Genomic DNA, 27,405 nt, shown 5'->3' with positions numbered 1-27,405 from the left:
CCTTTTGTCCTTGGAATAGTCGCCACAGGTGGCAAGATCAGAGGTCAGGGAAGGAGGCCATCAGGGAGATGAGAATGGCCTCTGGGAACACAACCACAGCAGCTTATCCAAAGAACCAGATGCAAGAGGCAACAGAAAGAGTGGGACTGCCTGGTGCCCTGAGGGTGACAAGCAAGAAGCGTAGCAAACCTCCTGCCTTTTCCTAGAGATTTCTCTGCTGGACCAGCCACTCCATATCATTTGTCAACAAGTTGGCCCTAATATCTCCTGAACAGAGTTGCGGTCAGGATTTTGGTGGTGTAGACAGAGCACCATGTTGGCACGGGACAGTGTGAGCAGGCCTGCGTACTTTCTATTCAGTTGTTTTTTTCTCTGTACCTCATCTATTTCCTCCCCTGAAAGACCAGGATAAGAATGCTTTCCTCACAAGATGGTGATGATTATCAATTGAGAAAATGCTCTAAGAAGTTTTTGTAAGCTTTTAGTCACTGCAGAGATGTCAATTGGGAGAATTTTATTACTAATGGGAGGAGGGCTGTGGCCCCGAGCCACTCTGATGAAGGCCGGCCGACCCTTTAGCTAGTCTGGCCTTCCAGCAGCCCATCTTCCCACCTGTCAGTGCAGGGACTTGTGCCATGTTGGGAACCTGCTGCTGCTGGAGTAGGTAAGATTCCAGTGAGAAATGGGTGGGAAACCAGAATGCTGGGGAGAGGGAAGCATGGGAGTATCAGGAGGAGGCATCCATCTGGCTGCCACATTACCCTGTCACCGGGGCCTGTATGATTCCTATCTCTTGCTTTTCTGGCTAGTTGGGGGCCTCAGGCTGGCCAATTGGATTCTGGGCAGGAAGCCCAAAGGACCAGCCTGAGCTGGAGGTGATTTCTACTGGCAACCCTCAGGGGCCTAGAGAAGGTGGTGGGAGAGTCCTGAACTGAGCAGAGAGCCTGCAGCCCCAGACTGATACTGTCGGGGAGGAAGGAGATGTGAGTGAAACAGCTGAGCTGGAAATTGGGGAAATCAAACATAAACTACCTCAATAAACCTGTCAAGGCCAACAGACTCCCTCTTTTGTTCCCATTGTCTGACCTGTACTTGGCTTGTAAAGGGACAGCAAATTAACTCTGATGTTTAGGCAAGGCCTCTTGTGCCACTCTACCCAGGTTAGAATCCTGACTCTACCACTTATTGGCTGTGAGACCTTGAACAGGTACGTTAACCTCTCTGTGCCTCAATTTCCTCATCAGCAAAATGGGATGCTGTGGGATTAAGTGACTTAGTATTGGTAAAGCAGTTAGAATGAGATCTGGCATAGAGTAAGCACTCTTAATGTTTCTAGAACATTCTAGAACTAGGGTTTGGAAAGTAAAGGTTTTATGGCAAGGGCATTAGACTTGGGTTCTGACAGATCTGGATGCAAACCCTCCATTTCTCACTTGACCTCTCTGAGCCTCAGATTCCTCATTTTTAAAAGAGAGGGTGGACTAACTCTTAGCCCACAGAATAGTCTACAGACTAGATGAAGAAATGCCTGTAGTTATGTCTGGCCATTTCCAGCATTTAGTAGATGCTCAATAAATAACGTCCTCCTGAAATCTCCCGCACACCTAGCACCATTTTCCAGGGACTACTCCAGATGCCTAAACAATCACTAGTACAGTACAGGATCCTTTTCTTGCCTGGTACCTATCTTGATGGGGGTTGGCAAAGTCCAAGGGCCTGAGACTTTTCTGTAAGAGCGTCCTGCTTCATGTATCTTAGAGCAACAGCGCTTCTCAAACTGTAGAGCCTATCAGAACCACCTGGAAGGGCTTATTAAACACAAATTACTGGTCCTACTCCTAGACTTTTTGATTTAGTGGGACTAGGATGGGACTTAAGAATTTGGATGTCTAACAAGTTCTGGGGCTGCTTTGAGCATCACTGCCTTAGAAGAGCAACTGTGATATGCAGGCAGAGAACCTGGGCAACCATGGATTCTGATTGAGTGGGTCTGGGATTCTGTATTTCTAATAAGTTCCCAGGTCCTGCTGCTGCTGCTCTGCTGACCACACTTTGGAGTGGCTGACACTTAGTTCATTACCAGCCAACCAAAAGGTTGGCAGGTTAGAGAAGGCAAAAAATCCAGGGGAGGGGAGGTACAGGTCTCTTAGGCAGAAGTTCAGCCAAAAGGCACTATCAGAGAGGAGGTGACAATGGAGTGCTTTGCCTGCAAGGTGAAGACAACAGTGAGGGCAACAGGGCTGGATTCCGGGAATGGCAGGCCGCCTGGGTTGAAATCACTAACAGTGGTGAGCATGTGTCCCAGTGCGCATGAGAGAGAAAGCAAAAAAAATTGAAAGAATTTGATATATTTTTTTAAGTATCAAAGTAGTATCTTGGGAAAAATCAAAACTTTGTTGGACTTCCTTACACGTACTTTATGGGTTAGTATTGTTTTTAATTTTAATTATATATGTCCAGTGGGGGGGCAGGGGCTGTGTAGTCTGTTCAGAGCTTAAAGCCTCTAAAGGTCTTAAAATCCAACCCTGGTGGCCACTGAAGTCTCTGTCCCTGAGCTTTGGGGCCTAAGGTTGTGGCCAAGTGTGTGTTCTGCTGGCTTTCCCTCACTCCCTCCAGGATCTGCAGAGGAGATTCAACTTTCTTAGAAGGAATAAAAATCATTATCAAAGGGGATTCAGGATTCTTAGATGGAGTACCAGATGTCACACCAGAATAAAGAGGGTCTAAGGGTCTGGAGAGGCATCATTCTCACTGGATCAGGGAACAAAGGAAGGGCACTTGTTACCCATGGACGCTCCAATTGGCAAATACGCACACCAGCACCCCTTGTTCACCCGTACCATGAGGAGTACCCCCAGCCTACTCAAGGTCAAAGAGGCCCAGGATTCCAAGTAACACTGACCTGCATGTGTCAGTACACCTCTTCAGAGCCGTTTGGGACAAATGACCTTTCTAGTCTCAAACTTGGTTTCTTTATCTGTAAAATGGGGGTAGTAACAATTACCACCTTATAGGCTGTTGTGAGAACTAAATGTGGTAATATAAATAAGGTGCTTAGAACAATGCCTGGGACCTAGTGTATTCTAAAAAAAAATGGTGGTTATTCCCTCTTACACTGTTGGTGGGAAAACAGTATGGAGCCACTATGGAAAATAGTATGGAGTTTCCTCAAAAACCTAAAAACAGAACTTCCATATGATCCAGCAATGCCACCCCTGGGTATATATCCAGAAAAGACAAAAGCTCTAATTCGAAAAGATACATGCATCCTAATGTTCATAGCAGCATTATTTACAGTAGCCAAGACATGGAAGCAACCTATGTGTCCATTAATAGGTAAATGGATAAAGAAGCTCTCTCTCTCTCTCTCTCTCTCTCTCTCTATATATATATATATATATATATATATATAGCTTCTTTATCCATTTATATATATTTATATAATGGAATACTACTCAGCCACAAAAAAGAATGAAATCTTTCTATTTGCAGCAAGATGGATGCTACTAGAGATTATTATACGAAGTGAAGGAAGTCAGAAAGAGAAAGACAAATACCATATGATATCATTTATATGCAGAATCTAAAATATGGCACAAATGAACCTATCTACAAAACAGAAACAGACTCACAGACATGGAGAACAGACTTGTGGTTGCCAAGGAGGAGGGGGAAGTAGTGGGATGGAATGGGAGTTTGAGATTAGTACTTGTAAACTATTGCATTTAGAATGGATAAGCAATGAGATTTTACTGTATAGCACAGGAAACTATATCCAATCCCCTGGGATAGACAATAATGGAAAAAAGAATATATATATATCTGAGTCACTTTGCTGTAGAGCAGAAATTAACACATTGTAAACCAACTGTATTCAATAAAAAGATTTTAATGGTGGTTATTATATAGCAGTAGCCCTTGTCATAGTAATAGCACCATCTTAGTAGAAACAGATATGAGTTTGGGCAGGGGAAATATCCATTCAAGAAGACAAAGGGGCAGATGGGAGAGCTAAGTTCTATTCATCATGTTTTGAAAGGAGTCTTCCAGGATGCTCAGGGCCACCTCCAACTGCCTAGTCCTGCCAAGTCATGTGGGGGCCAGTGAGTTCATCAGACAAAACCCAGAATGGGCCCTGAGGGACCTGGACACCCCAGTGATGGAACTGAAAACCTTGGGAAAGCAGGGCCCATTTCCATCTCTTCTCCTAGTTGAAAGTTATTAAAACAGAGGAGCAATGGAGGCTGGGGTTTGGTGTTCCCTCTCCAGACTGCTGCGGGCCTATATGAGTAGTATCTGACCCACCAGTCAGCACCAAAATGCTAGTATAAATCTGAAATGCCCAAGGCTTTTCTTTTCCAAAAGAGCACATCTGTATTCAGATGCACTTGGGAGCCCTGAATCAGCTGCACATCTGCAAGGTTCCAAATGCTCCCAAATCCCACCAATGTTGGCTGCAAGGATGGTTTCAGAGGGTGATAAGAGATGACTCCTGGTCATTGCCTCCTCCTCTGCCTGTGCCAGCCCATCCAGCTCATCCCCCTTATCATCCCTGGGAATCTCTTAAAAGCCTCTTCAGGCTTTGAAAGTTTCATTCTCCCAAAAACACAGAATTGGGGGAGTCACAATTTACTTGCCTTCCGAGTTTTATCATACAGACATCCCAGGCTGCCAGTCGAAGCTTCTGGGTGGCATGAGACTGTCCAAGAGCACACTGAGCTGCCATTTGGCACCACAGCCCAGACCTGGGGCAAGCTTTCCAAAGTACTACGGCTAACTTTCAGATGCCTCTTTTGCCCTTCTCTTCATAGATGCTGACTTAGGGTGGGAACCATGGATCTTGCCCCATCCCTTCAAGTCCCAGAAATGGCCAGTGACTAACCCAAGGGTGCATAGGGATTGCTGGGAAGAAAATCCAGGTCTTAGGCCTTCAGGCTCTGTCCCATAGCCGTGTTACTGGATCACCTCAAACTTTCTCAAACCTTCCTCCAAGTGTGCACGCAGTGCCTATTAAATCAGTCTTCTTGGCCTGGCCAAAGGCCTCCTCCCCCTTCCTCCAGGCCGTCCATCCTGCATCCCAGACCCCCTCCCCTCCAGCTTCAGGGCCTAATCCCAAGTGTCCTTTTCACATCCGCACCCCTCCCCGCCCCTCCCCAGCCTGTTCTCCATAGGAATGGGCCTCCCCCAGCCTTCCCATCTCTTGCTTCCCACCCCCCTCACCCCCAGCCCTATAGAGTGTCATAAATTCTAACGAAACCCCATCAGGGGAAGAAAAGGAGCAAAAAGTGCCTAATTGGCAGGGGCCTCGAAGCTCTTGGTCCCTGTGGTGGGATTGATAAGGTTCCTGGGAAGCGGTAGGGGTTTGGAGAGAGGAGGGGGGGAGGCTGGGGGCCTGCCTGCCAAATGTAGCCAATTAATGTCAGTGCTGCCTTTCATGCCAGCCAATTAAGTCCCACATACTTGTCACCAGCCCTGGGAAGGGGGGCAGGGAGGGCGGGGCAGGGGGTTTCAAGGGAACAACTAATTTCCCTGCAGCCAGGATAATGCAGCCTTCAAAATGGGGAAATGGTGCAGGGGGGTGGAGGCTAAAAGGTGGCTGGGGGTCGCTGGGGGCAGGCAGCAGGAGAGGGGGCAAGGTGCAGAACACTGGCGCTCTGTGGGGACTTTGTTCAGGGCCCTGGAAGAAATGGAAGCCGGGATTGGCTTCAGGGCCCAGTAGCTGCTGGGAACTGGGAAGGGAACTCACTTTCTCACTTTGTGCCTTGCACAAGCAGAGCCAGGCACTTGCCAGTTATTTCATTTAGTCTTGACAAAAATTCTGCACAGCTCAGAGAGGTTAGTGAACTTGCTCAGGACAGAACAGCTATAGATGGCCAGAGTAACATGCTATTAACCTGCCAAGGTCCATGGTGCGTATACCTTAAGACTCTTGCAAAGCAGGGGAAGTGGCTTAAGCAGCCAGGAGCCCTAGCCACCTTCCTCTTCACCTCCACCAACTGGATCGAGAGTCTTTTTTTTTCCATCTTTTTAGGGCCACACCCTCAGCATACGGAGGTGCCTAGGCCAGGGGTCAAATTGGAGCTGTAGGTGCTGGCCTGCACCAAAGCCACAGAAACACAGGATTGGAGCCACATCTACAACCTACACCATAGCTCATGGCAATGCTGGATCCTCAACCCACTGAGCAAGGTCAGGGATCAAACCTGTGTCCTCATGGATACTAGGCAGATTGGTTTCCGCTGAGCCACGATGGGAACTCTTGGACCAAGAGTCTTAATGAAGGGCAGCACAGCCCAGGTTCCCAGACAGCAGGTTAAGGTGGGAGATGGTGAAAGACCTCTCCAGGTAGGAAGAAGGACAGTGGGAGAGGGACAGGGAACAGTGTCTCAGTGAAGGAATATCCTTGCAAAACTGGGGATGCCCACCATTAGCCCTCCAAGGATGCAATTGGCTAAGGATAGAATAGATATTTCCAGACAGTCAGAGATACCGAGAGAGTCTTGCCAGCTCTTCCCTTGAAGACTGATTCTTAGTGAAGTTGCCTGTCTTGCTGGCCTGGGGGGAAATTCTGAGTGCTCCTGAAGGAGGGTCCAGGAAAAGCCTGGAGATGGCTCAGGAGTAGGCTGGCACAGGGCTTCAGGGCTGAGGAAAGAGGTGCCCCCCCCCCCGCCCCAGAGGCTGCTGAGAGCAAGCAAGGCTCCTTGGGGCAGCCTCTAGCTCAGCATCAAGCACTTAGTCTCAGGAGCCAGTCTGTTCCCAGGCTTCTCCTGGGGAGAAAACAAATGAATGAGACAGAACTGAGTGCCGACCTTGGCTCCACCACCTGTGAGCAGAGTGATCTTAGGGGAGTCCTGGCCCCACTCTAAGCCTCAGTTGTTGTCATCTGTGAAATGGGGATAAGCAGAATCCCTACCTCCAGGGCTACAATGAGGCCCACAGAAGAGATAGGATGGGAAAGGGTTTGTAACCTTTGACTGACTAGCCAGGTTCGAAGCACTTTTGAGCAGGCAGTTGCAGTAGGGCAGATGTGCCTAGGAACCGGGCCACACAGTGCCACCGGCTGCACCTCTGCCCTGGGTGGTGCAGGCGATGGCGCCACAATGTGTGCATTGTCATGCAGATGATTTTGCCCGCCCACCCACCCCCAGTGGGCCCACTAATGACCTTGAGAGCTGGTTGGAGGCTGGGGCAGGCTAATTACATGGCCCCAAGCCCGCCAAGACCCAATAATTACACAGCGACTTGTACAGAGAGGGTGGCTAATTGTGTGACAAGCTGTGAGGGGAGGGCCAGGGCACCTCTAGAGCTAATGAGCTTCCCCCAGAGTCCATGGGGCAGGGCCAGGGTGAGGGGATGTGGCATGCAGGCCCTTCCCATTCCCAGCCCCCCATGGCGCCCAGCTCCTGGGAGGGTGGCAGGGAGCACAAGAGGGAGTCAAGCGGTGATTAAGAGCCAAAGCTCGCCTCAGACCTGTCTCCTCTTGCCAAGTCTTGCCTCAAAGCCGCACCTGGTCGGGTGCTATGGGCCTGCTCTCCCGGGAGCAATCCCCCTTCGCCTCCTTCACCCCAGGGTGGCTTTTCCAGGCTTGCCTTCTTGCTCCCAACCCCAACTGGCTGGCAGATTGGCCGTGGCAAGGAGTAGAAGACAGATCTGGGAAATCCTTGACCATCAGAGCTGGCAGGATCCCCCAGGATCCCTCAGTCCAGCTCCCACTTTTCACAGGGGTGGGAAACCAAAGCCCAGGTCAGCCAGAGTCCCGGCGAGCTCATGGGCTACTCTCTCACCCATCCGACTGAGTTTTTTGTCTCTTTTTTTCACTCAAAGCAGTCCTGAGTCCTCTGAAGGCCTTGGAGCAGCCAGCTCTAGGTTCAAATTCACCCTTTTGCTTTCCAGCTATATGACTTTGGGCAAGTCATTTTCCTCTCTGAGCTCTGGTTTTGCCTTGCCTGAAAAATGTCAGTGTTACGAGGATAAAATTCATTAATTCCAGTGAAACCTAAGGCTCAGGGCTTGGCACCATGTGACCTATCTAGTCTCCTCATGCAGGACTCAGACATCTCACCTGAATAAGTGCCACAGAACAGCCCGAGGCCTCCCTAGCCATTTCCACCTCCTTTCCAGGTCCAGCCCTCACCCCTATCCACCAGAGACCACCTCCACCACCAATTCCTCCCTGCCCACCTCTCTATTTTCCTGAGAATGGAGCAAAACTGGAAGAGCCAGGAGTGAGCACATGGGATGAATTAGCCCTTCTCTATTCCCTTCAGACAGGAAGCCCTGTGGAAGTAAGACTTTAAGGTGGAGAGAGGCCTGGGCTCCTCCTGTTTCTTAGACAACCTCCCTCTCTGTAGCCTGCCCCTCAACTCCTGACATTTTTGGACCCCCCCCCCCAAAAAAAAGCAAACAGGAGGCAGAAGCACTGAAGTGGCTGCTGACAAGTCGGAACAGCTTAACAAATTACTCCTAATAAACTACTGGGGACAAGAAGCCGGGGGGTGGGTGCAGAAGCCAGACTACTCCCAAACAGCACCTCCATCTGTGCCCTGGTAGGCCCAGTCACTCCCTGGAAAGCCAGAAGCTTTCTGGTTGGGAGGCTTACCCAGGGAACTTCTCCAACCACCCAAACCCCACCAGCCCCAGTCCTGACATCTGAGGTTCCCCAGGCCTCAGAACCATGGAGCACCCCCCAAGTCAGAGAGTCTCACCTTTACTGAAGCTCAGAGCCTCAGCCCTGCTCCACCTGGCTCAGAAGGAGAGGCAGCAAGGCTGAGCATTCCCACCCCCAGCATGTCTGGTCCAGGGGCTCAGCTTGGAGCCCTCAATTTATTTGGTACCTGGCCATCCTACCAGCATGTGTGTGGACAGGATTCTGCCTGTGGATACAGCTCTGACCGCTGAGGCAAAACATCTCTCTCTTGGGCTTCTCTTGCTTTCTTGTCTTTAACACAGAGGCTGTCAATTCCCCAAGGCCCCAGATAGCCCTCCAAGGCAGTAAATACGATTGTAGACAGGAAAGCACTGCCTCTATTTTAAAGTGCCATGCACAGGTTGGTTGTTGGAATGGGTGCTGATTATGATTGTTATTACTGTTATTAATTCATGTCCCTTCTGTATTCTTCATGTCTGCCCTTCGTTGGACTGGACCTGTGAAAGGAAAGGGATGATGGACTCTACCAGAAATAAGGAACACTTGCAAAGCGCTTTAACTTACATCTTTTTTTTTTTTTCCTTTTTATGGTAACCCCTGCGGCATATGGAAGTTCCCAGGTGAGGGGTCAAACTGGAGCTACAGCTGCCGGCCTACACCACAGCCACAGCAATGTGGGATCCCAGTCGCTCCTGCACCACAGCTCATAGCAACGCCAGATCCTTAACCTACTGAGAGAGGCCAGGGATCCTTATCTTCATGGATACTAGTTAGATTATTTTCCACTGCACCACAACAGGTACTCCCACTAGTCAAATTCTTAACCCACTGAGCCACAAAGGGAACTCCTTCACCTACATCCTTTCTAATCCCCACATCAGTGCTTAAAGGGCAGAGTTACTATCCCCTTTACAAAACAAGCAGAGGGGCAGTTGGCCTCTGACCAGTACCAGCCACTGCCCCAGAGGCTTCAGGCTTCTCCTCTCCCAAGATTTGTTTCAGCAGTCATGGCGATACTTCTAAGCTCAGGAGGCAGGCTGGGGGAGAGACTTGGGCCAGGGAGGAGGGGAAGAGGCCACAGACAGGAGCCTGAAGCTCAGGCTCAGAGAGCTTAGATAACTTCCCTGAGGTCACACAGCTAAAATGTGTTGTATCAACTGCAAATCCATGCCCTTCCAGTCAGCTCACTTTGTGGGCCTGGATCTGGCTAACCTGGATAGTCAGGGGGTCTCCACCTTGGATGCTCAAGGATCCGGGCCTCAGAGTGGGTCCTGACCAGAGGGTGCAGGCTCCATCCTAGAGAGCCCTGAAATGGGGAAGTTCTCAAGGGGGAGCTGGGCACTGCTGGGAATGACCGTGTGCCGAGGCCTGTAATCTGATTAAGCCATTAGAGCCGCTGCCGCAAGCACGCGCTGCCAGGCCACTAAGTCCTTCAATTAATCCCCAGATTAATCTGCTCCTTCTCCACGTCGCCTTCCCCCCACCACACCCCGTCCCCCAGCCCCAACAAGTTGGTTCTGCCCTGGAGCGGGAGGGAAGCCAGCCCCTGGGGCTTGTGGAGCTGCAGCAGGGCCACTAGAGAGCTCCCAAGGCTGTCCTCACTGCTGTCCCTCAGAGAATGGGGCCCAGCCTGCTCTGGCCACCTTACCTTTGGTCTGCCTTCCCCTATAACCCACTTCAAGCCTTCTTCTCCTAAAAGTTCTGCATTCATTCAGCAATGCTTGAGCACTTGTTATGTGCTAGGCACCGATCTTGGGGTCTAATGGTAAAGAAGACAGACCCTGGCCCCAGGGGCACCCAGTGTAGCAGAGGAGAGAGAGAAATGCATGGGTACCAACAGTCCCGCGTGCTCCATGCCCCTGACTGGCTGAAGGCGGTCAGAGAGGAGGGTCATTACACACAGAGGAAACCTGTGCAAAGGCACAATGACTGCTGCGAAAAGGCACAGCTTATTTGATCAAGGTGGCTTGGGTGGGGATGGAGAGGCAAGCTGATAGAAGACGAGGCTGGGAGTGGGCTGTGGCCCAGGGTGAAGGTGTTGCTTATGTATGTATGTGATGGCGTGAGCCAGGCATGAGTGTCCATGTGTGCACACTGCTGCAGGCCTGAGTGTGCATCTCAGCTTGCATGCTTGTGCAGGATGGCCACTTTTGTGGTAGGCATTAACATCTGAATGTGTACTCCCAGGAGAACATATGTGTGGGTAGGTGGGTCAAAAGCCACCTCCAGAAAGTCTCCCTGCATTCTCCTGAGCCATCTCCAAAAGTCCCTTTTCTCACTGCCCCCTCTGTTCCTGGCAGACATTAGGCCTGGGGACAAGTTTTTCCTTCATTGATGTGTCTGTGTGTGGGTGCTTCGTTTCTTCAACCACCCTGCCAGCACCCCCAGAGACAGGAACTAGGGATGCTATTTCTCCTGTAAATTACTTGCCCACCAAGTGCCAAGGACCAGCAGCTTCCAACAGAGTGTCCCTAGACCTAACTCTTCATCAAATACGCCAGATTCCTGAGGGGCGGGAATTCTCAGACCTGGATTCATATTCCCTTCTAAGACAGGGCCCTTCACTCTGTCCACCCACCTCTCCACTGCCCTCCTGGCTGAGCTCCCATAGCAGCTTACCAAGATTGCTGCAGAGTCCTCATTGCTCTCCAGCTTTCCCCCTTGACCTTGCCAAAACCTGGTGTCCACATACCAGTCGAGAGGGGAAAGTTCCATGAAAACAAAGTCAGATCAGGGTTCCTGTCGTGTCTCCATGGAGATGAATCTGACTAGCATCCATGAGGAAGCAGGTTCGATTCCTGGCCTCCGCTCAGTGTGTTAAGGATCCAGTGTTGCCATGAGCTATGGTGTTGATCGAAGAGGCAGCTCAAGTCTGGCATTGCTGTGGCTGTGGTATAGGCCAGCAGCTATAGCTCCGATTCGACCCCTAGCCTGGAAACCTCCATATGCCACAGGTGCAGCCCTAAAAGGCAAATACAAAAAAAAAAAAAAAAAACTAAGTCAGATCCAGTCATTCCTCTGCTGCAAGCCCTGCAGTGGCTCCCATCTCACTCAGAGTAAAAGCCACCATTCCTCCCATGGCTCTTCCCGTGGCACTATAGGATATACCCTCCCCTACCCCATCATCACTTCTCTGACCTCTTCTTCTAACTCACCCCCTGGCTCACTGCCCTCCAGCCACACAGGCCTCTTTGCTGTTCCTCCAACAACCAGGCCCTTTTCTGCCTCAGGGCCTTTGTACCTGCTACTCTTTCTGCCTCGAAGACTCTTCCCTCAGATAGAAACAGGGCTCACTCTTTCTCCTTCATTTTTTATTTGTATGCCTCCTGTCACCCTCTCAATGATGCCCACCAGGACCACTCTATTTAAAATTACAGGTCACTGTCCCCCCCACCCTGGCACTCCCTATTCTCTGTCATCTGGTCCTTTTTTTTTTATGATAGCACTTATTACATTCAAACACATGGCATGTTTCACTCCTTTATTATGCTTAGTATTTGTCTCTCCCCTCACTAGAATGGACGCTTCATGAGATCTCTGTCAGAGATAATCACTGATGCCTCTCAGCTCCTAAGACATTTTCTGGCATCTAGTGAGCACACAATGAACATTTGCTAAAAGAAGGCCTTCTGAGGAGGAAGCCCCAAGGGCCAAGTTCTTCCCAAAGTTTGCTTTGAGCTGCAGGAGTTCCAGTCTTCTTTGCCAGGCTACCCAATGCCCTCTCCTCCCACCAAGATGTCACCAGATCCCTTGAAGCCCCAAATGGGATTGGAGTGACCATGTACACAAACACACAACTGTGCAGGTGTGTGTACACACACCTTGTCCAGGCATGGGAACTGAATTCAGGTTCTTTAGTTCCATTGCTAACACAGAGAACTCCAAAGAGCCAATGGGCCCTGCCCTTCAGCTCCCAGTTTTGTCTCAGCTGCTGCTCTTGTTCTCCCAGTAACTCCATCGTCGTCTTCAGGGACCCTAGCCTCTGACTCTCTGCCCTCAAGGTTTTCATTGGCCCTTCTCTGACCCTCCCTCTGTGTCCCCAGGCCCTGTGCCTCACCCCTTGGTGTATCCAGACCTCAATCCTTCCCCTCATGGCGCCCCAGCCACTGTGCCTCTGCTCTCAGGGTCTCTCTGACTCCTCTCCCTGTCCTTTTAGCGACCCTGTTATCCCTGCCCCACTCTGCTTACTGACTCCAAGTCCTGCCTTCTCCCTCCAATGCTCTCCCTCCCCACTTTCTGGCAAACACCCAGGCTTTGTCTTTCATAGAGTTTATGTGTTTCTGCCTGGCCTTTGTGCCACCTGTGGGCCCAGTGTCCCCAAGAGCTCTCCACACAGCCACTCACTAATTAGGTCAATTATGAGGTCAATTATCTAATCCTCTCCAATCCAGCTCTGCATTGCTCTACACACTTGTATCCTCAGGCACTTTCAGAGGCCCCAGGCAGCAGATGCTCCTGCCCTTGCTACCTTTCATATAGATGCCCCCTGCTTGGTTTCCTGCTGAGCCAGTTCTGCTCCTCACAGAAAACTTTGGAAGGGGCAGAAAGCACTGAATGGTGGCTAGAAAGACAGTGATTCCCAAAAGCGATGTGTGGGGAATGCCTCCCTAAGCAAAAGTGAGGTTACCTTCCTAAGGATGTGACTGCACTGGGCTCAATCAGTAATGCCTGGAGAGGTGTGTGTGTGTGTGTGTGTGTGTGTGTGTGTGTGTGTGTGTGTGTGTGTGTGTGTGTGTGTTGGAGACTGGAGAATGCATCCTGCCTGGAGACAAGGAGAGGTAAAAAAAAACCCACCAGGACAAGGCTCCTTAACCTTTTCCTGAAGTCACATGACCCTTAAGCATCCTAATGGAAGAACTGAATGGTAGAAGCACACACCTACACCCATTTCATTCCAATTCATTTCAAAGAACTGGTCCCCAGACCCTTGGAAACTGCCTAGAGATCCTGGCCAGGAACTTGGATCCAGAAATCCAGCATAGTGCCACCCCACTCTCAGGAAAGACCTCTTTAGGATGAGGCCCAAAAATCCTCAATTCTTCCTGCCTCTTCACAAAAAACACAGTTTTCACTTCAATTATCTGATAGTCAGTGCCACAAAAGCCCAGTGTTACTGTAGCCACTGGGAGGGCAAGAACTGTCCCAGGGCTCTGGTGTCCATGGCAGATCTCTGCCGGAGGGCTCCATCCTGCACCCAAGGCCACAGTTCACTGGCAGTCTAACCTAGTAAGAGAGAGCCAAGGAGAAGCAGACCAGAGGAGGGGTAGGGAGAAGTGAGAAAATGAAAAAAAGGAAATAGGAAGTCTAGGGAGGAAAGGAGGTGGAGGCCAGAGAGAGAGTGAAGAGAATGAAAGCAAAAATATTCAGTGGGGATAGGACTTAGATTACCAAGGAAAACCCAAGAACTTCACCAAGTCTGATCTCCTCCACTGCACAGATGGATATAAGGCGATTTGCCCAAGACCCCACAGCCTGTCCCTGGCTGGGTTCCAAACACCCAAACCCAGACTGTCACTGCCCCACTTCAGTTGAAGGGCCCTGGCAAGGGTAGAAGCCGAAGGCATTGGGTGGACAGCCTCCAAATCTCTATCCCACTGGCCACAGAGCTATTCATTACAACAATCAATATAGTAGTGATGGTTTCAGAATAACATGAATATCCTACAATAGGGGATTGAGTATACAAATTCCAGTTTACCTATAGTATTGAAAGCTTTGTTTAAAAAAAAAAGCACTTGTAGCTTAAATTTCTTATCAGAAAATGTTTACAATACACTTTAAAGACCAGTTTATAGAATCAAACCTATAAATACATACAGGGAAAAATGAGGAAATACACCGAAATGGTAACACATGTTTTCTCTGACAAGTACATTGCAAATTATCATTGCGTTCTTTTTGCTTGTCTGCATTTGCCATATTTTCTTTAATAAGCATGTATTATTTTTGTAATGGGAGAAAAGCTGTAAAATGTTATGTATGAAATACTTTTTAGAATCTGTCTCCAGCTCAGACTTCTCTCCTGACCTCCAGGCTCCAAAACCCACTGTTGGTTGTCCCACCAGCTGGCCAGTCTAGAGCCAGAACTAGAGCCATGAGTTCCTCCCCCTCCTGTGGCTTATCAACTTTAGCTGCCCCCAACCCAAGCCCTTCCCAGCTTCCCCATGGCCATGCCCAGGCAGGACTACTAAGGCCTCTGGCCTGCTCCACCCAACCCTGCTCACACGGATAATCTGGACAACTTTTGCTAAAATGTTCATCCAATCATGTCTCTCCCACCTGCAAAGTGCCCATAGGAAAAGACCTATGGGCCTTCAGCATCCTTGCAAACCTTATTTTTGATATTTTTTCCCCCAAAGTGGATGAGCATAAACACATGCACACACACTTCCCACCCTTGCTCCTATTGTCCCATCCCTATATGGCAAAAGCCCTACCAAGGCTCACCTCATGCCACCCTCCCTATACACATGCCCTTTATTCAACTTCCAATCTATTTCTCTCATCTGCCCTCATTTGGGTGACAGGTTCATCTTCTCCCCTCCCCAGCCAGAGGCTGATTCTTGCGGTTCAAGACTAAAACCTAGTAGATCCCAGCCTCCTGATGGCCACAATTCCACAGTGCAGCAAGGCGAGTCACAGAATACCGGTTGGGTGTGGGGTGAAGAGGACCATGGGCTGTACTGGGGCTGGTGAGCTCAGAATACATGGGTACAGGCAGCAATGCACAGTCTGCATGTGCCCCCGTGGTAGCCAGCCCGTGCCTCCACCCCGCCCAGAGAGCCCTCACAACCCAGGGATGAGTGCACAGACCTGCACTTCCTACAGCCTCTGCCCACAACATGTCCCCCCCTCCGGAATGTGCACACTCTTTCCATGCAAAACAGCCTCTCCTCAGCCCTATCTTTCAGGGTTTAATGACTTGGGGTGCATACCTATAAGCAAGCACACAACCTTACACCCTCGGATCTGCCTCCCTTCAGTGGATGTACCCTGCCATGTACTGGGTGAGAAGCATTCAGTGCGGTAGTAAAGAGCTGGGATGAGGAGCCACGTAGGCTACCTGTACAGCCCTACTAGTGTGTGGCCTGGTGGCAGGTTATATCACCTCTCTGAACCTCCCATCCTCAACTATAGAATCAGGCTAAAAATCAGACCAACCTCAGAAGGCTGTCGTGCAGAGGAAATCAGTTAATATATGTAAAGTGCTAAGAACAGTGCCTGTCATGGAGTGTTATATAAGTGTTTGTTGTTATTATTGTTACCTGTCATAAAAGTGTATACCTATATATAGACAATTTAGAACTTTTTGCAAAGATGATAGAGGTGTGTGTGTGTGTGTGTGTGTGTGTGTGTGTGCATGCAAGTGTGACCTTATGGATAAGTGATTACTTAAGTGGTATGATTTAGAGGGGACTACCCACACCTCCACCCTTAATCAACACCATTGCCCAAAATTACACCAATATAGCATATATCATCCGAGTCTTGAAGGCCAGTTCTTTTCAACAATCCCCTATTAAAATGCACATACCCCTTGGGGGGTGTTAAGCCTTATCAACTAACACCTTAGTTGTCAGCTAACACCTTAGTTATCAGCTAACACCTTAGATATCATTTAACACCTTAGTTGACAGCTAACACCTTAGTTGACAGCTAACACCTTAGTTGACAGCCAGCTGAGAGCAAGACCCTGCAGTACTGGCTTTTGGAAGAAGGAGGACAGGGATAGTAGAAATAGAGGGGTTTTGAAAGGGTCGAGAGGAGGGCACCAGTGCCAAATCCCACCAGCTTCCCAAAGCTACCAATCTTGTCCTGCCCTGTGGTATATGGAAGGCACAGTCCTTCCTTCCAGCTGATGTCACCAGGTGTGGGTGGGGATGAGGCAGAAGGAAGGGAAGATCATATGCCAGACGTTCCCCACAGCAGCTGGTGAGTGTTGGCACAGCCAGCCTGAGCCTTCCTGTGAAGGTGGGTGGAGGTTGGAAGCCAGAATCTCCATCCTACTGCCTTTCCTGCAGTTCTTGCCCCTACTCTCCCCACCAATCCCCTGCCAGGGGCTAAGCTAAGGGAGTTGGGGGAGAGAACACAGGTAAATGGTCTCAGTGATCTCCCCACCCCCAATTCCCACCATCCAGAACTGCTGCTCTGGAAGCCTAGGGCTGGTCTCTGATTGGGCCCTAAGGGGCCACTTCCCTCTCTTTGACCTTAGAGGTCAGCATTGCCAGCTCCTGCTCAGAGCCTCTGGCATTTATCATTCCATCCCAAGCCATTCTTATTTCCTGCCTGGACCACTCCTGTGTGTAATGAAAGCCATAAGCTCATTAGGTTGGGGTGAGGAAGGACTTCCTTTGATTTGTCCTCAATCTACCTACCTCGAACTTCAAAGAGGCCCCCCACATCCACAGGCTGAAGCTATGATGGCCCAAGTAGCTTGAACATTTAAAGTCATTTCATTTCTACAAACGTTAGAGACCCAGGATTCTCGGAATGTCAGTGTTAGAAAGATGATCAGAGATCATCTAATCCCCTCCACACTCTCCCCACTTCTCACCCATTATTCAGATAAGGAGACTGAAGCCCAAAGAAGTTATCTGTCCCTTATTTAGGTACACACTGATAGGACAAACAAAGCTCTTTAGTGGGCGTTCCAACACAGCATCCTCAGAAGAATGCTGTAAATAAGAGGACATCAGCATGCCCAGTTCAGAGAAGAGGAAATTGAGGGTCAGAACTGCTTACTAACCTGCCCAGAATCTCAGAGCAAAGACGTGGCAGCATGGCCTCCAACCTGAGCCTGGTCTCAAAGGCATTTTCTGGTAGGAGTAAGTAGTTAAAAGTATGGGCTTTGGAGATGAATAGATGTGGGACTGAGTTCCAGTTACATCATCTCCTAGGATGTTGACCTGGACTTTTAGCAAGCTCCCCAAGCCCCAGTTTCCTCCTCTGAAAACCAGGGGTTACAACTACAATTTTTTTTTTTTTTTTTTTGCTATTTCTTGGGCCGCTCCCACGACATATGGAGATTCCCAGGCTAGGGGTTGAATCGGAGCTGCAGCCACCGGCCTACGCCAGAGCCACAGCAACGCGGGATCCGAGCCGCGTCTGCAACCTATACCACAGCTCACGGCAACGCCGGATTGTTAATCCACTGAGCAAGGGCAGGGACCGAACCCGCAACCTCATGGTTCCTAGTTGGATTCGTTAACCACTGCGCCACAACAGGAACTCCACAACTACAATTCTTATGGAGGGTTGTTGTTAAGAAGAAAGGAGCTGATCCATTGTAAAATGCTTGTTCATCCAGCCCGTGAATATTTAGTGAGCATCTACTATGGGCCAGGCTCTGTGCTAAGCCCCAGGGAAACAGCAGTGAACAAAAACAGATGACAACCCCTGCTTTCATGGAAGTTACAGTTCAGCACAGTGGAGAAGCATGTGAAGAAGATAACTTCAGCTAGAGACGAGTGCTGGAAAGGAAATAAAACAGGGCTATGGGAGAGAGCATGCCTCAGGCCAAGCCAGAAGGTGATTTTAGACTGAGGTGACCTTTGAGCTGAGACCTAAATGAAGACAGAGTGTTGGGCAGAGGAAAGAGCAGGCTCAAAGGCCAGAGGTAAAACTATCATCTCCTCCATGTTTATAGCTCTTGCTCTGACTGTTGCACTGAGCTCCAGACAACTGCCTACTTGACACCTCTCCTTAGATGTCTAATAGGATATTAAAGCTAACATGACCAAGGCAAAGATTTTGAGTTCTCCCTAACCTTCCTTCCCCTCAGTGCAACCCAGCTCAGTCAATGGGATCACTATCAATCCAGTTGCTTTAGCCTCAAACCTGGGAGTTAGCTTTGAATCTTTTCTTTTTCTCACCTCCTACATCCAGTCCATCAGCAATCCAGCCACTCTAGTCTCAAACTATATCCTAATCCATCCAGCCCTCTGCATCTCCCCCTCCACCAATCTGGTCCAAGCTGTGATCCCTCGCTCACCCCAACAGACCTCCCCTCACCCCCACAGTCTGTTCTCAATGCAGAGACCAGAATGACTCTTTTAAAAATGCAGTTCAGATCAAGTTACTCCCTTGCTTACCACTGGCCTATCATCTGGCTTATAAGAAAACCCCAAGTCCCCACCCCCTGACTTACAGGGCCCTGTCTATTCTGGCCCTACCCGTATCTCCCACTCAGCCCTTGACATACCCTACTTGCATGTTCACCTCCAAGCCCACTAACCCCCTCTTTTCTGAGCCTACCAATGTGACAAAGCTCTTAGAATGGAAGTGATGGGTAAAAAAGAGGGAGAAGCCTGAGAAGGTCTAGCAGAGAGAAAGGAGGACATGGAGGGCATCTGGAGTCCTAAGGAATCCCAGGAAGGAGGGGCTGGACAGCTGTGCCCAAACCAGCAAGTGGGTGTTGTCCAGGCCCAAGCTGGGAGGACATGACCTTTAGTCACCTGGACTTTGCTGACTTTCGCAGTGAGAGAGGAAAGGAAAGCAAGCCAGGCCAGAAGACAGGGAGCATGGACGCTGGGTTGTGAGAAGGGAGGTCAGCAGGAAGGCAGGAGCTTGAACATGGAGGAGAAGATTTTTTTCAGTTGGGGAAAACTGGAACATATTTGCAGGCTGAGGGCAGGGAGCCAACAGAAGGGAGAAAATTACTGGAGTGTGGTCCCCTGGGGAATGGGCTGGTTAGATTCAAGAGGAGGCCGAGCCTTCCTCTCAGGAGAGTGGGGGTGGGGAGGGGGGGAGGGTAGTTGGGAAGGGGGAAAAAGGGAAAGGAAGATCAGGCTCATGGTCATTGGCATCCTGCTATACCCCTTCCTTCCCTTGGCCTGCTAGGCTTTAACCACCAAAGGCAATGCCAGCCAGATGTTCTCTAGCTCTTGAATTTACAGTTAAGGGATCACGGGGTTGGGTGGAGGGAGGTAAGGGGGCAGACAACTAAACGGGGTGCTATAACCACCCGTTTGTTCTGCCCTAGGGCTTATGGGAACCTCCCCACAGCGGGCTCAGATGACTAGGACAAGTAGAACCGTGTCTACTGTGGCCTCCCTCCTGGCCTCCCTTGCAAGATTTCTAAAACCAGCACCTTAACCCACCAACCCCCATGTCCATCACCTTAACTCACATCCTGCCTCTACATCGAGGGAGGGCTAAGCCTGGCCCTGTGACTGGAGACACTTTCAGGGGTGCCACCACCAATCCCAGCCCGATGATCACATGCTGCCACAGGCTCTGTGCCAGGACTTTTGCATACATGCGCACCACAGTTAATGTTTCCCAAAGAACTTATGAGCAAGGTAGTTTTATTATACTCATTTTACAGTTGAGGGAACTAAGCTTAAAGAGATGCCATCAATTGCCTAAGGTTACCCAGAGCCATTAACCAAGGGAAAAAAGTCCCCAGATCTTAGTGTGTGTTCAAAGGCAGCAACAGTCACTGAAGCAGGAAAGGCCCTCTGAGCTCATCTTAGGGCAATCAGTCCCAGGACAAATGGGAAAATGGAGGACCTGGCAGGGAGAGCAACTTGGCCAAGGTCACATGGTTAATGGAAGTCAGGGTCTGTGTGTCCCGGTTCCCTGGCCTGTTGAGCTACCAGCGTGAACTGGCAGCACCAGGCCGAGCCACCCTCCCAACAGGGCCATGGAGAAGGCAGTATATGGGAAGCCATGGAAGAGATCAGCCAAGAATACACTAGGTTCGGTATCCCTGGAGGCCAGGGACATATCTGTCTGTTCGATGTCCTGATAAAATGCCTGGCCTAAGAGTCAGGGCTCAGTAAATGTACGTGGGATGGAGGAATAGAAGAATGGCTAAGTGAACACATAACTGGAACAAAGTTAGAGGAAGACGCAGCCAGGATATCCCACGCTGGTCCCAAATCCTCTCCTGGAACCAGGACCTCACTCCCCACCCTGCTATCTGGAGGCCACATCCCTGAGCTGGAGGGGGTTAGGGAGTAAGCTCTGCCAAAATTGACCTGGAGTTTTGACAGAGAAACCTCAAGATGCACCATGAGTGAGCCCCCGCGCCGCCTTTCCTACTGTTACTCCAAGAATATACTCCGAAGCTCCCCTGACCTTGTGGATGAAGCAGGAGCCCCTGCCCCTGTACAGACACACAGACACCATTGCTCTCTTAATTGAGGTGCTAATGAAGCAACCCCTTTTCAGTTTCCAGGGCCCACAGGGACCAGCTTTGTGGCTGTGGCTGGAACATCTGGCCTGCCTGTCTCCCGGGTTCCCCCCAACCCTCAGGGGCCTATTCAGTTCTCTGGGGCCCACCCTCCTTTCTGTTCTTCCCAAAATCCTCTCACCCACCTTATCTGTCCCACCTGCCCTCCAGTATGTGCTGTGGGAGGGCACATTTCTGCTCAGAAGCAAGGAGCAATGGGAACAAGTCCTCACACATGAGCACTAGCCCACATCCTTGTTCACACACACACACACACACACAGATGCACACACTGCCCTGGTTATGCACACTCATGCCTATGCCACTATACACATGTGCTGGCACTTGTAGATACCCATGCACGCACACAGACTTGTGCCAAAGGTAGACACACATTCAAATAGACCTAGGTACATACCTCTCCTCCCAGGGCCAGTCTGTGAGGTTACTTTCCTGGGTGGACCTGTCTTTGTTGAGGTAGAAGAAATAAGAAGGGATGGAGGCTGAGCAGGACGGTAGGTATAATTGTGTCTCTTATGATTAGAAAAGTTCTAGGTTCCCAAGAAAACAAGCTAAGGCTTGAATCTAACTCCCCTCAGCTCCCCCATGGCCCCACCTCTCTCTTGGACTTAGCTGCATGCCCAGTGGCCAGCCTGGTGTTCTGACCTGGCCCTGCCCCTCTTAGTCCTCTGGCAGTCAAACATGTGGCCAGGACTCAAGTGACTGGCCACGTCATGCCCAATCTAGGAAGTTGCTCAGTGGTGGAGAAGGAACACACATGCACAAGGCCAGAGATCATCTTGTGCTCCCCTTCCTGAAAGAGTGCAGCCCAGAGCCTCTGAGGCCTTCCCCAGAGAGAAGGCATCAGTCTCCCTGGAGGAAGAAGCCATACTTCCCAGTATCAACAGGCCTAGCATGGATCCTGCCAAGAGGAAGTGAGAAAAGAAGAGGGCATTGGGGCCAGCAGAGTTGCGGACACAGGGTAGGCAGCACTTCCTGGCCCCTGCTCTACTGAGCCCCCACCAGAGATTCCCTAAGCCCCTCTCTCCCCTCCCCATCTCTCCCATCCTGCCTCTCCTCTTCACCATCCTTCTCCTGATCTTCTCATGAAAAATGGATGGAACTTTTATTAAACTGTTTTCTCTTCAAAGGAGCTTTCAATTTTTAATGCTTTGCTGCGGTCGGAGACACAGACTGGCCTAGACAGACCATGGGGAGGGGGCAGAGGAGGTCTTCCCTGAACTGTGGGAGGGCGAAGGACAAGTGGGGGGCGGGGGCGGGGGGCGGTGTCTATGCCTGCCTGGGGGTCAGGAAAGCAAGAAGCAGAAGAGATTAGTCTTTAGGGTAGAAATACTTTCCTGGGTGAGGCACAATTCTGCTTTCCCTCTGCTCCCCACCTTGGCCTGGGAGATCTTCAAGGGAGGCAGACCAAGTTCACATTGTATACCTACTGTGTGCCAGGCTTGGTGTTTGATGTACAGATACTCCATTGACTTATGATACCAGCTTCGTGATGGGAGGAAGCAAAATGGAGTGGTAAAGATCAAAGACTTTAGAGTCAGCCCGCTTGGCTTCAAGTTTTGACCTCATTGTTTGCTTGCTGTGTGATCCTGGGCCAACCACTTACTCTCTCTGAGTTTTCCCACATGTCAAATGGGGGAAGGAGTACTTGCCTTGCAGGGTTGCTATGAAGATGCAGTGAGATCAGTATGTCAAGTGCACATACATATCTAACACTTAGTAAACCCTGCATACATTCTTATGGTGACAGTGTGATCAATAATCAATGTCCACATCTCACAGATGATGAGGCTGAGTTACTAGGAGCTTAAGGATTGACCTCAAAGTTGCCACTAAATGGTGAAGCCGTATACCACACTACCTCTCAAAGAATTCTGCTTTCTTGAGCACCCCCACAGCTGGCACAGAGTTGGCATTTGGAAAGTATGTGTTGAGTAATTACTCCTGCCATCTTCAATCTTGCTGTCTTATCCCTACCTAGCCTCAATTTACTGTGTCCCCTTAGACTAATTGCTTTACCCTTCTGGTCATAAAGACTCAAGTCCCTGGCTTCCTTCTCTGGCTCTATTGGTAAAAGAAGCCAGTGTGGAAAAGTGAGGGATAGGAGGAGCTCAGTTACTGGCTAGAAGAGTAAGCCCCCCGTAGGACCAGACAGCCCAGGACAGGGACCCATAGTCGCAATCCCAAAGTGCCTATCACAGTGTTGAGTACATAGCTTTGGCTCTGCACATAGAGTATATACTTTTATACTTTTTTTTTTGGCTGTGCCCTTGGCATATGGATGTTCCAGGGCTAGGGTTCAAACCTGTGCCGCAGTAGCAACCCAAGCTGCTACACTGACAACACTGGATCCCTAACCCACTGTGTCACAAGATAACTCCTGTACTTTAACACTTTTTATTGTAGTATTTATGTTTGTTAATTACAAAAGTAATGCATGGTTATTGCAGGAAACTTGGAAAATAAAGAAAGGCCATTAAAAGAGGAAGAAATCTACTTTGAATCCATAGTGGCTCTAGGGTTGATTTGCCCTCAATTGTTCCACATGCACCTCTTCGCAGCATTTTGAAGCCAGGGGATCTAGCTCAATATAGATATTGTGGTGCATGTGTGTGGACACAGGAGGCATGAGCCTCAGCTGAATTCAATTCTCTGGGAAGAAGAAGATGAGGACTTTTGTTCCAACCCATCTGCTCTGGCTCCAAGGGAAATGATGAAAAAAAATGTTGGCTCTAAATGATAAACTAGAGAAAAATTCATATTCCTTGTCACTGGTTTTTCAGGTATTGGTCATTTTGACGTACCACGTGAAATTTTAGCAAATTTTTCAACATTTAATCCATTTTTAGTGCATTATTCATGTTGAGGGGAGGAGTTTGGTTTTTATTTCTGAAATGTTCTCTCTGATTCATTCAAACTTCTCTTCTTCCAGGTCAGCTGCATTGGCAGTGTTATCTCATTTGGGTGGAAAGATCAACACAGGCAGGGCCAGTGGAGCAACTGCTTGGAGTCTGGAATCCACACTGCTGCCACCCAGGAGAAGGGCCCGAACAAGTTTTTGAGGGAGGGCTTATATTGGAAGCACCAAGGGGCTTGGACAGCATGGACCAACACAAAGGCAGCAGTACGTGGACTGCACTGATCCATATGCCCTGATTCCTTCCAAGGGTTTCAGATGCCTCCTTTACCTCACACTGTACCTGGTGTGTGGTGCATGTGCACATTATACCCACTGGCATTTTCCTTGCCAATACTTTCAAGCACCATTACACAAACAAAGCTCAGCCTTAGCCTGTCCCTGTCTCAGAAACCACATAGCACTTCAATTCTGACAGCGAGCAGTATTCCCAATGGGAGCAAATGATTACCACAGCACCGTCAAAAAGATGCTAAGCAAAAACTGCTTTCCCTGAAGAGGCGTGGACATTGAAATTGGTGAGAACGTGGGCTAAAAAGAAAGTTGGCATCACTGTCAAAAACACTTATTTGAAAAACTTAAAAGGCAAATCACTTGAAAGGCAGATTATATTGCATTTAAAGGTTACATATTCATACTGGTTTATACAAACTCAGGGAAGCTGGAACCAGCAGATGGAAACACTGCAGTTTCAACTTGTTTGCTTTCGGGGGCAATTTGCTTAGAATCAGAGGTAAGATTTCAAAGTTCAGGGAAACACTGCTAAATAGTCAGAGCAGGAAGAGTGGGTTGAAAACAGATTCCCAAATTATTCTTCCCCCCAGATAAAAATGGAAAATTCCAGAAAACAGGCAAACACACTCAAAGGCTACTAAAAACTTCCCCATGGCGCCTGGAAATTACTATTACATGGAAAACCATTGACTGTAAATATTTCTTTTCAACCAATTTATACTTCAACTAATTAATTTGCCGTTGTCACCACAAACTTGTTTGACAAGTTTGTCTCTGACGTGCTAGCAAATCCTTGAAGGTTTCCAGGTCTCAGGTCTGCGATGAGGAAACAGACAGAACACTTCCTAGCTTTGTACCATGTGAGCCAACCACTCTCCCTCTCTGAGCCACAGTCTCCTCTTCTGAAAAATGAGGAGAAATGACCCATCCAAGCTCATTTTCAGGGCTATTGTAAGGCCCACACGAGTAAGGGGAGAGTTAAGAAAGTGTGCTCAGGAATCAGTCTGCCTGACTCTGCTACCTTGAAGCAGTTTCCTTAATCTTCCTGGGCCTTATTTTCCCCATCTGCCAAATGGGATCATGCCTTCCTTGATGACATCTTGGCATCTTACATGTAAAGTGCCTGGTATATAGTAAAGGTTCAATAAACGTCTGTTAGCACTATGGATGGAAAAGTCCACTTTGGAGACTTGTGAGGCATCATCACTGTTTTTAGGTCTGTATCCCCACATGGTGCAGGAGCTGGGGGAAGGTGGGGACTGGACCATATACATATCTCTCACTGAATGGAGATACGGTAGTCACCACAGCGTAAAGTTTTGAGTCCTCCCTCATGCACCCTCTGGCTGACTGGGTCTCCTAAAAAGATCCAAATGGGTCCATGCATCTCCAAAAGATAGAAAAGGGAGAGAAATCCATAATGGAAACATCTGAGGCACACTCTTCTGCCACCCTGACTGCCCCTGCGCCCATGAACCACAGCCCCTGCAGGATGTGGGAGGCCAGGCCTCTGGTCCCAGTTCTGCTGCTGACTTGCTGGAAGACTTGGAGCAAGCACCTGGCCCTGTCCAGGCCTCAGTGTCCTCTACTGAAATGAGAAGGAGCTGGACTCAATCAGAGCTGTTCAACCTTGGAGTGGAATCCACACATCTTCCCTTTAGAGGACAAAAGTTTCAGCCAAACCAGCTCCTGAAAAGAAATCTTTGGACAACTACAACTCCCACCCCCAGATCTGCCCGCCGCCCCCCTTAAATAACGTCATCAGAATTGAACATAGGCTATGAAAATGTCTTCCCGTTGTGAATTATAGCTGTCTTTGTAAGAAAAATTGTGTTTAGATTACCATCAAAATAAGAACATAAAACTTCAATTCTCAAAGAACTTGTGACCCCTGATACTGTATCACCAGATCCCCCTAGCATTGCACAAATCCCAGGGCCAGATGTTTGCCAACATGCTCTGGGCCTATGCTTACTTTTACGGTCTCTTGACTGTGTATACGTCTTACTTCCATGGACCTGGACGTCCCCACTCTCCCTGTCCCTTCCTGTTACTCCTATCCCTCTGGCAGGCTACATAGGCCCCTCACTTCCCTGCCAGAGTCCCCAGAGGAGGAATGTTGTTGGAGCAGAAGACTGGCCTGGGCAGGTGTTGGCTTTCATCCTGCACCAGGGCCAACCAATGCCACAGGAGCCCCCATATGCAGGGGAGGAAATGGAAGAGGGGATTCCTTAGCCTGAAGCTTCTGCTGCCCCACATCCACCTCTATGAACATCCTAGAAAACAGCCATTGGGTCCCCGGAACTTCTTCTCCTTCCATGGACAACCACTCTCCTTCCTTGCCAGATGACCTCACCTGAGGAAGAGGGAACTTGTTCTACAGGTGCTGCAGACTGGCGGGAGAGGGGGTGAGGCAGGAGGGGCAGGAAGCCAAGAAAGGCCATCTCTCTATCCCCTTTTCCCTCTGAGAAGCTGCTATGAGCAGGGGGAGCCCTAGACCAGCACAGGACACAGGGGTGGGAGGATCGAAGATAGATACTCTGTGCTGGGGAAAAGACTGCCGGGCTTGGCATCTGTCGGCAACTGGTGGCTGTATGATCTCACCTCCCTGGATGTCAATTTACTCATCTGGGAAGTGGACGGGATCCCCATCATTGAGAGGATCTAAGAAGGTTATGAGTGAGGCCCTTTGCAGACTGGACAATGCTGTGCCCTTGGCGGGTACACAGAAGCAGGCACCCCTGCGTGCATGGGACCCCGCCCATCTGTCCTAATGCTTACACTTGAGCGCATCAGAATCACCTGGAGGGCTTGTTAAAACACAGATCTCTGGGCCCCGCCCTGAGTGTCTGATTCAGTAGGACTGGGGTGGGGCCCAGGAATTTGCATATCTGACAACTTTCCCAGTGATGCCTATGCTTCTGGTCCTGAGACCACAGTTGGAGAACCACTTGCAAAGGGTGTCACGTGCAAATGGTATCTGTGCATCTTCTCACCGTGTGTGTTCTTCTAGGTCACAGTTACTGTGAACCACAGGCACTCCCCCCCACCCCAGCTCCCACAGGTACCTGCTGGGGAAATAGCTCTTAGCTGGCTTGTCCTGTCCCCCAGGCAGCCAAGCGTGAATGAGCAATAGAGACTTAGACAGGAACCCCTCCCAACATACAATCAAACAAACATATTCACACACACACAACCATTACTTACACACACTCATCTCATACCTGTATAACCCAGTGGCTAAATACAAAACTCAAGAACAAAGATGCCAAAATAAGCCAGCTCCCTTGCTTCCTAATGTGTGACCTTGGACAAGTCACTTAGCCTGGCTGGGTTTCAGTCTCCTCACCAATAAAAATAGGGGTACTAAGAACCCTTCGTAGGGTTGTTGAGAGACTCGATGAGATAATG

The sequence above is a fragment of the Phacochoerus africanus genome, chromosome X, assembly GCF_016906955.1.
Source record: "Phacochoerus africanus isolate WHEZ1 chromosome X, ROS_Pafr_v1, whole genome shotgun sequence".
NCBI lineage: Eukaryota > Metazoa > Chordata > Mammalia > Artiodactyla > Suidae > Phacochoerus > Phacochoerus africanus.
This window is presented reverse-complemented; position numbering follows the sequence as displayed.